The sequence below is a fragment of the Pipistrellus hanaki genome (assembly GCF_964339955.1).
Source record: "Pipistrellus hanaki genome assembly, chromosome: 7".
Classification (NCBI taxonomy): Eukaryota; Metazoa; Chordata; class Mammalia; order Chiroptera; family Vespertilionidae; genus Pipistrellus; species Pipistrellus hanaki.
Genome location: NC_140509.1, coordinates 31,177,496 through 31,188,198, shown reverse-complemented (window position 1 = coordinate 31,188,198; position 10,703 = coordinate 31,177,496).

Genomic DNA, 10,703 nt, shown 5'->3' with positions numbered 1-10,703 from the left:
GCTGGCCATCTTGTGTCCACATAGGGGTAGGATCTTTAACCACATGGGGGCATCCATATTGTGTGTTGGTGTGATGGTCAATCTGCATATTACTCTTTTATTAGGTAGGATTACTTGAATCTAACAGTCATCAGGAGCACATAAATACATGGATACTGGCTGCAACATGGCAAAAGGATATCTAGGACAAAAACTGTACAATGGCTGTCTCATGGTTTTATTTGCCAGTCCTAAAAAAATGGATCTTAGAAAGAAATAGGCATTTAGGAAAAGAAGTGTTCTTATTCTAATCAGTGTAGGGTATAACTGACAAGAATTTGTAGGAGTACACATGAGCTTACATTAAACAAGGTGAAATTATGTCTCTGTTGTACACAAAATAACACTTATTCTGAGTAATGAAAGGAGAAAATCTAAATATTAGTTTATTTTCATAGTATTTAGGGAAGATTTTTGTCAACTCTAGTCAACAGCCTTTTAGAATAATCGCTGACATTTTCTTCCAAGAGTCCTAACAATCTCAGTATATTTGTTATTAGCTTGTAGGGCCTTTGATCATTTGTCCTTGCAACCTTCTACTCTAATGCTTCTAATTTCTTTATCACTTTGTAACTTTGATTTGTTTTATAAATAATTAAACATCTTTTGCATTATCACACCATCTAATTCATTTCTCATATTGAGGAAATAGTTTGTGTACTTTTAGGAGGCTATGATCTTAAAATACTACAGGGAATAAGATTCCTGAATTAATTATTTGCCAGAAAAGGCATGGTCTGTAGACAAGGAGGAAGAAAGATATAATTCTCTGTACAAAAAGGAAAACTAGCACAAAGGATTATTATAGTACTAGAGGCCTGGTGCACAAATCGATGCACAGGTGGGACCCAGCCTACCCACCCTGATTGGGGCCAATAGGGGTCGGGCCCCCTGCGGGGAGGGGATGTAGAAGGTTGGCCACTGGCCCTGACCTGATCGAGGTTGTGGAGCGGGTGATCAGGACCCCAAGGCACATCAAAGCAACCTGTTGTTCTGATTGTTCTAGTCGTTCCAATGTTCCAGTCACTTGGCTTTTATATATAGAGATAGCGGTTACTAATAAATACTTAAGAGATAAAGACAGTGACAGTCCTCTTTGGGCATTTTATACCCATATATTTAGGTAATAAACTTGACTGTTATGAATTAAATTTTGTAGTTATCTCTACAGAGCATGTTTCATTATCCTTGCTGCTGCAAGTGTGAAAATCTATTTGAAATTTGGTACTTAGCCCTTTGCAAGTGATCTGAAGAATGACCTACCAGGTGAGCTGAAAATTGGAAGAGCACCCATCAAATAGTAGGCAGAATACTACTTGCTTGAACTTTAAGGACACACTTGACCTTCAGAATTAGATAAAGGGGACAAACTGGAACTAAGATAGACACAAGAACTTGATCTTAACTGGTAGCCACCCTAACACACACCAGATCTTACAGTAATTAAATTTACATAAGAAAAAGATAACCTAAGTAAAGAAATAAAGTATCAAAAGTTACAGATCATGTTTCCTTTTTTAAAAAATCTTTGTTGACATACTTAATATATATATATATATTTGGTTTTTTACAGAGATAAAGAGAGAGGGATAGAGTTAGAAACATCAATGAAAGAGAATCATACTGGGGATGTGCCCGCAACCAAGGTACATGCCCTTGACTGGAATCGAACCTGGGACCTTTCAGTCCACAGGCTGACGCTCTATCCACTGAGCCAAACCTGTTTCGGCTACAGATCATGTTTCCAAATAGTATTGCTGGTTAAGGAGTCAGAGGATTAAATACTTGAACATCAACATGTTTTATGCCACAAAATTATATAATCACAAGAAGATATTTTTCTCCACTTAGATAGTAGTTTAACTACCAACATGTATGTTTGGAAATACTCTTCAGAATAATGGGATTATCTAATTTTTAATGACTTTCTATATTGTTTAGCTCAAAAACACACCTGTTAGTTAAAAATATGAATGTCCCCCAATAAACTTTATTATTGATGTCATCAAATTATTTTTGCTGTTTCCAAATACAATAAATGTGTTAATTTTCTAAGGAGCAAGCAGAAAGATAACAATAGCTTCACTTTAGAAGAGCTGAAGCCAATGCTACTGGTAAGTATCAGAGGGAATTATTACACACAGATTTTTAAATAGAATAGAGCACATTAAAGAAATATTTTTTTGAGTAAGAATCACAAAGCTAATTATTATTATTCACCTTTTCTAGATAGTTTCAAAAGCATTTTCTATGTGAAAATGCTATTATAGTGTGTTTTCTTTCTACACTTGAATTACAAATAAAAAAAATATGATGCCAGCTCTTTCTAGGTTCATAAACTCGAATTAACTAGAGTAGTTCCCTTTACAGTAGCCGGAAGCATGCAGCAGATGGCACTAAGAACATTCAGCAAAGCAGCCAGGAAGAGGTCTTCCTTAATTGCTTCTTTGGGGTCAGAAAATTGTCTGAAAAATGAGATGTAGGAACTAACTGAATCCAACCTTCTCAAGACAAGTTACATAATAGAAATTGCAAGTTCCATACACTGCCTTCTTCATTTAGAAGAACATATTCAAAAGAAATGCACAGATGATAACCATGTTGAGCCTCTTCAGGAGTTAGAATTTTGTGCTATTTTCTGAAATATGAGCCATCACAACCATTACTTTAAAATTCTCAGATGAAACATGTTAATTTGTTTTAACATTGGAAACTTAATACAATGTGTGTAATTTTTATATTCCAGGAAAAAATATGATTTCTACAATCAATGGCAAAGCAAATACCTGAGTGTTTTCGCAGTATGCGGCCCATGCTTTGGCTTTGGGCCTGCCCTCTCTGCATTCCCACTGGAGCAGCGCTGGAGATGGTTTTGTTGCAGCTCTGCTCTTACTCTCTACTGTGTGCTTTTCTTTAGCAAACTGGTATTTGCTGCAGGATTGGATTGCTACGTTACAATATCTTTAGATATCCAACAATATGTGACTAAACCATTTATAAAAACTGCACAAGGCTAATGCTATTATGGAAAAAATAAAATTCAAGCAAATTTTTGAGTTGGCATTTTGCTTTTCTAAAATAACATCTATGATAGATTACTTTCTTTTGTACCCACAGTGCAAATTACATCATTTTTTGGGTCTACTAGTAACTTTCATATAAATTTTTTTTTGCATCAATTGCATATATTTATGTCAGCATCATAAGGTGCAATGAGTCTTGAAGTACATTTACTATACAACTGGAAAATAGTTGTTTAGTACTCTTTCAGTAGTTGAACCTTTATTTAAAGAAAATAAATTGATTAGGTGATATGGATAGAACATTTTGGTGAACCGCACCACACAATGATATTATCTCCATGAATGATTTGTGGTCACAATACTTTGTTATTCTACTTGGCCTCTGCCATCCATACATTTTAAAACTAATAGTTATAAAACCTTTTTTGTGATTTTGTGTGTGCTGTTACTTCATTGAGTTACCTAATTAAATCAATTGTACATACAATGCAGATGAAAATAAATAGGATAACACCTGCTGCAGATATATGGATAGAGACATTGAACATCATTCCTATCTCATTTCTTTATGAGGAAAATATTCCTTCCAGATATAGAGGGGAGAGGGAAATCATGGTTGATGAGGTTAGAGATCCTGAGAGCCCCATATATCAAATTGCAACACAAATAGAGTACTGACTTAGCATTCAATATTTGTCATTTCTTGAAAGTTTCCCATCTTCAAGAACAGTTATAACAACTTCTGCCAGCCCTAACATGCTAGCATGCACATGTACATCAGGAGACCCATGGCTTTGGAAGGAATACAATATGTCCTCTTCCCAGCAGTGTCTCTTAAAAGTAGAAATGACACTATGGCTTAGCAAACTTCCGTTAACATCCTGCCAATGCATGCCAGGATGAAAGAATACAGTGCTTTTTTACTTAGGACCTCACAATAGAATATTCCTCCTTTATTCTGAAGGGCTTTAATCACCTAGTGCAGAATTTTCCAAATCCTGTTCTATCAAATATTATTTTTTTAGAGATGTTAAAAAGTGTTTTATAAGGAAAGTTAACAATTTTCTAGATGTATTTTTATCTATCTTTATTGTTGAGAGTATTATAGATGTCCTCCTTATTTCTCCACCATTACCCCCATCCTCCCAGTTCCTGCCCCGCCCCAGGCCTTCAGGGCACTATTGTCTGTGTCCAAGGCCTATTCCTATAATGCATATGCATTCTTTGGTTAATTTCTTCCCTCTCCTTCCTCTCATCATTCTGAGATTCCTCAGTCTGTTCCAGGTATCCATGCCTCTGGTTCTATTTTATTCATCAGTTTATTTTGTTCATTAGATTCCTATATAAGTGTGATCGAGTGATGTTTGTCTTTCTCTGACTGGCTTATTTTGCTTAGCATAATGCTGTCCAGGTAGATGTATTTTTAAATGCAAGAAAAAGTTTAAGATATTTATATGTTTGTTCTTATTATTACAGTAGTATCTGACTTTTAAGAAATTCCCAGGAGTATTAGGAAGTGAAAAAAGGAAGTCCCTGACACATGCTGTTTGATGAGTGTGTTAAAGGAGAGTGGTGTTCAGCGGTACTTGGGTGCTGGGAGGCTGACGCGGACCATCTGCCTGTGGTGCATCTTCTCGTTTTGTAACTTTAGCACATAGTGGTGACATTTCCAATGTTTAAGGTACATGAAACATTCATGGATCAATGAGTTCCTGTTGTGGTTCTGGCAATATATCACAAATTAAAAATTATTTTTGGATCAAGTAAGTTGGAGATATGTCACTCTAGAGAGCAGTTCTGCAGTTGTCAGTAGTCCACGAACAATAACAAAGTCTGCTCATTATCTAGACTGGAAGAGGAACTAAAAAAAAAAGTCCCATCTTATATGACAAGTAGTTTTAAGAACTGGTCTACACAGAATAAATGTCATTGTTACTTGGAGATTTTTAAATGAATAGACTAATTTCTAGACTAGTTTTAGGGTGTAGCAAAATGAGCAGAACGTACAGGGAGTTCCCATTATAGCTTCTGCCCCCATCCACCGAACCTTCCCCACTATTGACATCCTGAACCTCAGTGGTATACTTGTTACAATCAATAACCTGCATCAGGCGTTGGTGGTATAGTGGTGAGCATAGCTGCCTTCCAATTGCCTGCATTAACCTCATGATTACCGGAAGTCCATAGTATAGGTTAGGTTCACATTTTGTGTTGTTCTTTCTATGGATTTTGACAAATGTATAATGGCATATATCTGCCATTGTAGTATTAAACAGAATTATGTCACTGCCCTAAATTTTGTCTGGGCTCTACCTATTTATTCCTCCCTTCCCCTGCAACTCCTGGAAATCATTAATCTCTTTAGTCTCTCCACAGTTTTGCCTTTTCCAGAATGTGATATAGTTGGAAGCATATAGTATGTAGCCTTTCAGGTTGACTTCTTTCTCTTAGTAATATGCACTTAAGTTTCCTCCATGTCTTTTCATGGTTTGATGACTCATTTCTTCTGAGTGCTAGATAATATTCCATTGTTTGGATGCACTATAGTTTATTTATCCAGTTTATTTACCTACTGAAGGCAGTCTTGGTTTTTATTTGGCTTGAATTTTAATGAAGTTCAACTTATTAGATCTTTCTCCCCTGGATTGTGCTGTGGTGTTTTGTCTAAATAGTCACCACCATTCTCAATGTCACTTAGATTTTTTTCTATATTCTCTCCTAGGAATTTTATTGTTTTTGCATTTTTACATTTAGATCTAGATTCATTTTGAGTTAATTTTTGTGAAAGATGTCTGTGTCCAAATCATTTTTTTAAAATTCTTTATTGTTAAAAGTTTTACATATGTCTCCTTTACCCTGATTGACCTCTCCTGGCCTGGTTCCTCCCCTCCCACAGCACATGCCCCACCTTCTATTTTCTGTGTCCGTTGTTGCTCATGCTCATATACATGGATACAAATCCTTTGGTTGATCTCTTACCCTCCCTTCCCCTTCCCTTGCCTTCCCTCTGAAGTTTGACAGTTTTGCATATGGATGTCTAGTTGTTTCAGTAGGCTGTTTGTTGAAAAGATTATCTTTGCTTAATTGTATTGCCTTTAATACTTTGTCAAAGATCAATAGACTATATTTATGGGGTTCTATTTCTGAGCTCTATATTTGGTTCCATTGCTCTATTTCTCATTTTTATTTTTTACCAATATCACACTGTCCTGATTATTGTAGCTTTATAATAAATCTTCAAGTTGGGTAATGTCAATTCTCTGACTTTGTTCTCATTCAATATTGAATTGGCTATGTGTGTCTTTTGCCTCCCCATATAAACTTTTGAAGCAGTTTTTTTTTTAATATCCACAAAATAACTTGCTGGGATTTTGACTGGGATTGTGGTTAATCTACAGATCAAGTTGGGAAGATATGACATCTTGACACTATTTCTTTGAATCCACAAACATGAACTTTCTCTCCATTTATTTAGTTCTTTCTTGATATCTTTCACCCAAACCTTTTAGTTTGTATCATATAGATCTTGTACATATTTTATTAAAAATATACCTAGTTTTTTTTAAAGTGTTAATGCAAATGGTAATGTGTGTGGTGTTTTCTTGATGTTATAACATTTATCAAAATAGCAATAGCAAAGAACCAAAGTATTACAATGCAAGCTATATAAATTCCCAACTAAAAACCCCAAAGTATTCAATGTATTCATTCATTAGCTAACTAAAAAGTCCAAGAAATACAAAACACCCAATATACTAAAATACCACAAAACAACTGGCAATTTTTAATGATCAAACTTGTGGATTTGCATTTGTATCATTTTCTCAATCAAGAAAAAAGTTATTTTTAAATCTTATATAATATAGATTTAAACTTGTAACAATAACAGTAAAGACATTATCTTACACATTTCTCATAGGCAATAAGTTGAAATTACTAAGATGATAAAGACAAAAATACATGTCAACTGTATGGTAACATACAAGCAACACTCCCACCTACCCATGCTAAAAAATTACCTAACACTGTCAAAAAAAAAAAGTCTTAAAATTACCTATTTTAATAAACAAATTCAATCAAGATAACCAAGAACCAAGGCATTCAGAGATTTCAAAAATCATGCTTATTTTCAGTTGATCTAAAATTTGTATCAAGTTTTCAAATTTGTTCAGAGCCAACATTACTCAAAAGCATCACACATTTATTTCATACATTTACTTTCTTCACCATAAAAGAACTTTGATAAACATTGAAAACGAATGGTGGTATGTTTTCAATTCCATTTGTTCATTGCTGGTACATAGGGAAGTGTTTCCCTTTTTGTATTAACTTTGTATCCTGCAACCTTCCTATAATTGCTTATTAGGTTTAGGACTTTTGATGTTGTTGATTCAGGTTTTGCATAATCATGTCATCTGCAAACAAAAACAGTTTTTATTTATTCTTTCCCAATCTGTATACTTTAATGCTTTTTTCTTGTCTTACTATACTAGATAGGCCTTCTGGTATGAGGTTGGAAAGCAGTGATGAGAGAGGACATCCTTGCCTTTGTTTCTGATCTTGGTGGAAAAGCTTCGAGTTTCTGAACATTAAGTATGATGTTAGCTGTAGAGACTTTGTAGATACTCTTTATCAAATTGAAGAAGTTCCTCTCTATTCCAAATTTGCCAAGTATTTTTTTTTAAAAAAAATCATAAGCGGGTATTGAATATTGTTAATTTTCTTCCTGCATCTTTTAATATACAATATTTCTTCTTTAGCCTGTTGATGATAGGTTACATTAATTGATTTTGAAATGTTGAATGAGCCTTGCATATTTGGGTTAAATCTTACTTGGCTGTGGTGCATCATTCTTTTTATATATTGTTGGATTTGACTTTCTATTGTTTAATTGGAGATTTTTACATCTGTGGTCATGAGAGAGATTGGTCTGTAGTTTTTCTTTTTTTGTAATACCTTGTCTGGTTTTGGCATTAGAGTAATGCTGGCCTTATGGAATTAATTAAGAAGTATCCCCTCAACCTCACTCTTTTGGAAGAGGTTATAGAAAATTGGCATAATTTCTTCCTGAAATGTTTGGTAGAATTTACCAATGGAATTCAATCTAGTGCTTTCTGTTTTGGAAGGTTATTATTGATTTAATTTCTTTAACAGGGGTAGCCATGTTCATATTGTCTATTCATTTCTTATAAGACTATATTATTTAAGGAATTTTTCCACTAACTTCTACTTTCTCAACTATTAACCTGTTATATTTAGTCTGATTATTTTTTATGCATTAATAAGTAGCTGAATTTGAGAGTAGAATGGTATTTTCCTTCTAAATCTGAGATGAGACACACATTTCTGTGACAGTTATTTGATTTGTTATATTAAATGTTATTTTCTCAATATTCCTCAAAAAATGCCATTTATCTAAATAAAATCTGTATTTAATTAAGTGGCAAGATCACCAATAATTTTTAAATAACAAGTTTTACCAAAGATAAAGTTCGTGGTATTTTGACATAGCCAGTGTGAATTAAAACTCAAATTGCTATCAGTAATGGTATTAACCTCACAAGACTATGATTATAATGAACTATTAAATTTTTATCTTTCTTATATTTTAGAAATATAAGCTACATTTTGAATGAACATATCTGTACCTTGAGAATTTTAGAAGTGGAACAAAACATTATCATTATTGTTGAAGTCTTGAGTAGTTAATATCTTTAACTATTAAATATATATTCTCTTATTTTTAGGAGAAAACCTAAAAAGGCAAAGAATTAAAAGTTCATTTACTGATATTTCATGTTCTGTTGTGCATAGCCTGAATATCAAGAGCGGATATGGATCTTAAAACAGCACTCAAAAGCTTCTGCTTCAAATGTGACACTCTAGGGGACTCTCAAATGTCTAGTCACTTTTCACTGTGGCATTTACTATAGAAAATCGAACAGAATGTCTGGTTGTACTTTCCCATCCCTAGTGGTTCTCCAAATGCCAAATGACATTGCTGGTTGCAATGATTCTTAGTATTTCTTTTTGCTAAGCATGTATTTTTAAAGCTGTTTTCACACTATTAAGTTCAATAGGGTCAAGTAAGTCATAGTCTCTGCTCTCAAGGAGCTTACATGCTATCATGGGAAAGAGATACACAGAAAACGAACCCAAAAGACTATGCTCTTTGTGGGAACTAAGGGGAGGAAGATAGTAATTCTTCTGAAAGGGTTAGACTTTACAGGTGAGGGGGGATTTAGAGCTTGCCCTTGACCAGTGAATTTATTCCACAGGAAAAAAAAATGTCTGAGGGAAATGAGGAGAAGTGAAAAAAGCATACTCAGATAAATTTTTGAACATGTAAGATCGTATAATTGCTTATTAAAAATAGCTTTTAATATGATTATTAGAAAATTAAGAAAGATGCTCAGAACTGTAAGAAATGGAGCTATAATTTAGGACATTAAGGAAGGATTCCTTTCCTCCTTCCCAACTTGATCACTATCTAATGAGTATAAAAATTAAAGGATATAAAAATGCTTGCACTCTAGCTGCCATTTGAGTGTTTATTATAGACAAGGTGTGGTGCTAACTTCTTTGCACAGGATATCCCAATTGATTCTGTTAATAACTCTCACAGGTATTTTTATTTCCATTTTATATCTGGAAAAATACAAAGTTTAGGAAAGGTTAAATAAACTTCCTGAGGTCACTTGGCTAGTAGGTGGTACAAGAAGGATTCAAATCCATTCCAACTCCAAAGTTCTTTCATGACCTTAGCCACTACATTGCACTATCTCATTGGAAGAGATGTGCTGGAAAGCATGTCAAGAAACCCAGACACACAGGGGCCTAACTTCTAGAAGGAAGCACTCAGGGTGAGGCCTTATCTGGAAGGAACCTGCAAAGACTGAGTTCAGAGAACTTACCCATGTCAAGTTTTTTTTTGTTTTTTTTTTAAGATGACTTTAGCAATCCTACTGTTTGATTTCATAATTTAGGAGCATATCCCTCCTTGTATCTTATGGTTAGAACAGAGTTTTGTCTGTTGACATTCTACGTCCTTGGTATATGACTGCAAAATCCTAACTTATATATATGGAAAACCCTGTTCTCTACCCTTAAAATTCCATTGATTTAGGGTTTTGCTTGTTTTTTAGTTCTTTTTATAATTCTAGGATTCAATATCAAAGTAGGAATTCTCCACTGCTAACAAATTCAGATTGCACTGCTTGGGAAATGTGAGATGGGGATGGACATGGGAGACTGTTGATTTTGGCTGAGTATTCCTAGATAGATACCCAAAAAGGGAAGTTGTGCTGGCAGCGTTTCTGTCTCAATTTGCATTTCTCTGGCCCACAGGCTGCAGGGGGAAAGTGTCTGGCAGACTGCCTGGTAGTTGATATAAATGTATGTGGGTCATCGAGGCCAGGTGCGTGTTGGTCAAATGACTGACTTCTGAAATTGAGCAAAGATAGCCCATAACAGGCCATCCTTCCTAAAGTTCCTACTCAGAAATACGTTAACTGGGCACATTTCTCATCAAGGTTTTTGTTTTACAGATGAGATAGTGCTTTTACAAAGTGAAATCCAACCTTAATTCACCTATTTCATGCCTAGTTGAATACCATGAACATTCCTGATGGTGAGCTACCC